Genomic DNA, 6,000 nt, shown 5'->3' on the forward strand with positions numbered 1-6,000 from the left:
TTAATTAACAAACTCTTTATAGGTTCCTCAATTGATTTTCCACGTGGCATCAATATTAAGCACACCACCGCCTTTCTTTTAATTGTCAGCTTTTAATATATATATATATATATATAGATATATAAATCCACACACATTTATTTGCGAGTGAATATTCATTTATTTACTGTAGCTCTTAGTAGAAGATAAATTTTGCAAATGAAATATTATTTACCATCATAAAATTAAAGCAATAAATAAATGTGAGTATAACTTAATATCATTAAAATGAGAAAAAAAGATTGTTAAAAAAAAAGAAAGAAAAACATAGAATCTAATACTTAAAATGGTTGATTCGAGAGTATCAAACTCAACTCATGTCTACAACACATTACCTTCTTTTTCTTTTATCTAATTTTGCTCCCATGAGACATATTCTCATTTTGGATTGTTCCCACTTCTATTTCAGTACTCAAATGACCACTTCTTTCACATTCATTTCTATAGTTTCACCGAAGCCACCTCTTTCTTTTACCTAGGTGCGGATGGTTGGTAATCTTATCTTATAAAAATTACACCTAAATAATATATGAAAATAATACAATGATAATAAAACAGATACAACAGATTATGTAATAAGATGAAGAAAAGTCTTCTCGTTTGCTCCGAGGCCTGTGAAATCACAGTTCCCTTAAAACAGTTTCACCGTCTCCTGTTTGTGCTGGAGAGTTTCGTCGGTGGCTGCTTCCCAGGGTACAACGGAACCTGCAATGATTTAGCACAGAAAAACCACTACAATAACGAACTAAACAAAAGTACCTGAATCACAATCACCGGTTTCGCACAGAAATGATCGAGTCAAGAAACTCGAAGAACACTCACAAGAACACTCACAAGAATACTCACAAGAACAAGGAAAGCCTTTTGAATTCTAGAGTGAGAAGTGATAAGATAATGTGTGGAGAGGAATACAATGTGAAGGGATATTTATAGATGAAAATTAAACTCATAATCAATTCTTTAATCCAACGGTCACTAATCCATCATTCATTTCTTCCAACGGTTATCGTTGCTTGCCTTTTCATCATCTTTGCAAGTTACATCGTAAAATAAATATTTTGTAGTTACAATGGCAATTAACACCATTTGTTAATATCCTCATTCAAGACATTTATTTAATTGTAACAATTAACAAATTTAATTCACAATGAATTTTATGTGAATTTTATTTGGATGAAATTTCAACTTAATTCACATTTGAATTTCATGTGAATTTCATTTGGATTAATTTCACTTTAATTCACATTTGAATTTCATGTGAATTTCATTTGGATTAATTTCACTTTAATTCACATTTGAATTTCATGTGAATTACATATAAATAATTTCACACTTAATTCACATTTGAATTTGGTGCGAATTTCATTAGCCCAAATACCATTTCCATTTAATTATGGAATTAGTTTAATTCCAACAATCCCCCACATTAATGGAAATTGAAAGATTAACCCAGTGAAAGGTTCAACCAGTTGAATTCTACATAGGATAGGTAGGTGTAACCCTTTGAACCTTCTCTTATGAAAGTATATACTTTACTAGCCGATTAGTAGACTCGTGTCCTTGAACTATTCTGTATTTTGTGTAAACGATTACACACTTTCACAAAATTCTTCCTGATACATGGCAGTTCTCATGATTGTGTTCGTTTTGGGCCATGAACACTCGCCTAGTTCAATGAGAGGGTCTAGAATTGAGCCGTGCATTCTTTTCGAAGCGCCCCACTTCTCTCTCATATAGGGGATCTCTTTATTCATAAAGAATCATTAAAAGCTTGTGTACTTATCCTTTCCTGAAATGTTATTTTATCGTAGGATTTTTACCCATAGCAATCTACCAAGTTTAGTACAATTAGGTTGTCTCATTGAACCTAGTTCTTGGGATCTCCATCATCATAGATTGGGTTTCCCTTCATACTAACTTATTGTAGGCTTAAGTACCATTCCTTGTGAGGACTTTAACACTCAACTCTCTATTTAACCTTTGGTTAGCGGATCCGCAATATTATCTTTTTGATTTTACGTAATCAATTGAGATAATTCCAGTAGAGAGTAATTATCTAATGTATTATGTCTACGACGTATATGTCTAGACTTACCATTATATATATGACTCTTAGCTCTTCCAAATCGCAGATTGACTATCACAATGAATAGAAATTGCTGTTACAGGGCTTACACCATATTGGAATATCTTCTAAGAATAGACGTAGCCCTTCACCTTCTCACTACATTTGTCAAGAGCTATAATTCCAGATTTCATCGTGGATTAGAAATTAACAGTTGTTTAGAAGATTTCCAAGATATAGCTGCACCTCCAAGTAAATACATATCCACTTGTTGACTTAGAGTCTTTCATATCTGAAATCCAATTAGCATCAGTGTATCCTTCGATAACAGCAGGATGTCCTCGTGTAGTGCAAGACCATAATCACGAGTATTTCTTAAATACCTAAGTATCGTACAATGGCTTTCAATGATTATTCCCGGATTATTCGTGTATCTACATAGTTTGCTTATTGCATAGGCTCTATCGGGTCTTGTACAACTCATTAAGTACATTAGACTCACAATTATTCGAGAATATTCTAATTGAGAAACACTCTCTACTTCTCTCCGTGATTTTTAGATAGATGTTGACTCGTATCTATTAGAGTCTTAGCCATGTAGAGTCATCCTTGTTAAATTTTTCAAGGATCTTATCCACATAATGAGATTGAATTAGAAATATCCCTTCCGATGTTCTAATCACTTTGATTCCAAGAATCACATCAGCCAATCCATATCTTCATGTCAATTTTGAGTTTAAACATATCTTTAGTGGATTTAACCATTTTATCATTACTTCCAATGATAAGTATGTCATTTATATAAAGACATAAAATGACGTTAACCATTTGTTGTGTCTTTAATATAAATACATTATCACATTCATTGATCTTAAATCCACTTGAGATCATAGCATGATCAAATTTCTCATGCCATTGTTTTGGAGCTTGTTTTAAGCCATACAATGACTTAACCAATTACAAACTTTATTTTCTTGCCCTGAGAAGAAAACCCTTGAGGTGATATATGTAAATTTCTTCTTCCAAGACTCCATTTCAGAAAGCTGTTTTACGCCCATTTGATGAACTTTTAGATTGCGCAAAGAAGCAATCGCAAGAATCAATCGAAATAGAAGTTTATTCTCGTAACTGGAGATATGTATCAAAATAATTAAGACCTTCTCGTTGGCGATATCCTTTTACCACCAGTCTTGCCTTATATTTATCAATTGATCCATCAGCTTTCACTTTTCCTTTTGAAAATCCAATCGTACACTAGTGGTTATTTCCCGGAGGCAGATCCACTAGTTCCCAGTATGGTTTTGTAAGATTATTTCTATCTCACTATTAATTGTTTCTTTCCATTGAGGCCCTTCAGATGAGGTAATTGCATCATTATACGTTTGAGTTCACCTTTCCATCATGAAAGTAATAAAATCGGACCAAATGATTTTTCGGTTCTAGCTCGTTTACTTCGTCTAAGTTCACCTCAATTTCATTCTCCTTTTCTTGTTCATCTAGTTCAAGAAATCTTTTGGGAGAATTTTGTTCTTCATTAGACTTATATGGAAGTATATGGTTCAAAGAACGAGGCATTTCTCGATTCCATTATCGTATTCTTATGAATATCCGGAATGCCGATTTAAACACAAGAAAATGATAAGCACCTACTGTTATGTGCATATCTAATAAATATACCATCAACAATTTTTGGTCCAAATTTTAACCTTTTTAGGTAATGGTATGGCTACCTTAGCTAGACACCCCCACATTCGTAAGTATTCAGATGATGGTTTTTTCTTTCATTCCCCAACTCATATGGACTCTTATCTAGCTTCTTACGTGGAACCTTATTAAAAGGTAATTAGCCGTCAAAATATCTTCTCCCCACATGTTTTGTGGTAGACCATAACTTAATAGAAGTGAAATCATCATTTCTTTTAATGTTCTATTTTTTTCTCTCAGCCGTACCGTTTTGTTGAGGAGAATAAGGTGCTGTCGTCTCATGGATTTTATACCATGCTGAGCACATAGTTCGGCAAAAGGGATTCATATTCACCTCCTCTATCAACTTTTTAACACCTTGATCTTTTTACCAAGTTGGTTTTCAAACTCATTTTTATAGAGAGTGAATTTCTCGATGGCGTCATATTACTTTTAAGAATATACACATAACTATATTTTGTGTTATCAATCAATAAAAGTAATTAAGTATTTTCCTCCACCACGTGTAGGGTGTGCCTTTTAAATCACACACATTCTGTATGAATTAAATCAAGAGGTCTATTACTTCTTTCAACCTTTCGAAAGGATGATCTCGTCAATTTCGCTTCAACACAAATTTCACACTTGTGTTTCTTATTAATTTCGAATGTAGGTATATTATTCAGTTTTATTAATCGTGCATCGAATCATACTATAATGACCTAGTCTACCATGCCATAAAATGGAAGACTCCGACAGATAAATGAAAGAGTTATTCTTTTCATTCATACTTGGCTTAACTGCCATTACATTGAGTTTAAAAAGACCATCAGTAGCATAACCTCTACCTACAAACATTCCACCTTTGGATAAAATGATTTTATCCGACTCAATCACAATTCTAAAACCATGCTTACTTAGAAGAGATCCGGATATCAAATTTTTCCGAATCTTGGAACATACAACACATTAGTTAAAGTTAAATCTTTCCCTAAAGACAATCTTAACACCACTTTTCCTTCACCTTGTATGTCAGACGTGGCGGAATTCCCCATTAACAACTTTTCACCATTCTTCACTTCTTCGAGGCTTGAAATACTTCTTTATTAGAGCAAACATGTCTTGTAGCTCATGTATCAACCCCACCACTACTCGTGGATTAGACCCCACCAAGTTAACCTCAGACATCATCGCACATAAATCCATGTCCGAAATCCTTGAGTCAAGTTAGCCTCTCGAACTCTTCTCGGCTTCTGCAATCGGAAGATCTATGGCCCATGCCATTGCAATTGAAACACTTGCCCGTGAACTTCTTAGAGATTCCTACTTTGGATTAAGGCTCGGTTTTCGACAAAAGTATTGTGTTTCTTCTTGTCTTTACCAGCTCAACCACATTTGATTAGCCACATGTTAACTAAAGTATTTCTTTGAGGCCACTTTTATTTTCCTCTTCAATGCGTAGACGAATCACCAATTCTTCTACATTCATCTCCTTTCGCTTGTTCTTAGGTAGTTCTTGAAATCGTTCCAAGACGGTGGCAACTTCTCAATACTAAAGCCACCTTAGAAAGTTCTTTTCCCAAATCCATGCCCTTAGCATGAATTTCGTGCAAAATAACTTGGATCTCTTGAACTTGTTTAATGACTAGTCTTGAATCTACAATTTTGTAGTCCAAAAATCGACTGACCATAAACTTGTTTGCACCCGCATCTTCTGTTTTGTACTTACGTTCAAGAGATTGCCATAGTTCTTTGGCTGTATTCTTTCACTGTACACATTGTACAATGAATCTGATAAACCATTCAGCACGTAGTTTCTACATAAGAAATCTGAATGGTGCCTAGCATTAATAGCCGAAGCGCTTGCACATCATCTTTCGGATGCACGTTTGCATCCGACGATGAAGCCACGTTTGGCTCATCGATTTTGGGAGTGGGAGATCCTCCGTGAGAATCGCGCAAGACTTAGGTCGTGAGGTAGAAGAACATCTTCTGCTGCCATCTCTTAAAGTTTGAGCCATAAAACTTTTCTGGCTTATCCAGATGGTTAGCTGGAACCGGCATCCTCATGTTAGAAGTAGGTGTTTCGGTAGTCATTTAAGAACCAAAACGTTTACGAATCTGAGATAAGTAGTATTTGAGACTGTTTTAAGATTGTTGGTAATCTTATCTCATAAAAATTACACGTAAATAATATGAAAAAATACAATGAT

The sequence above is a fragment of the Impatiens glandulifera genome, chromosome 8, assembly GCF_907164915.1.
Source record: "Impatiens glandulifera chromosome 8, dImpGla2.1, whole genome shotgun sequence".
In the NCBI taxonomy this organism is placed as follows: Eukaryota; Viridiplantae; Streptophyta; class Magnoliopsida; order Ericales; family Balsaminaceae; genus Impatiens; species Impatiens glandulifera.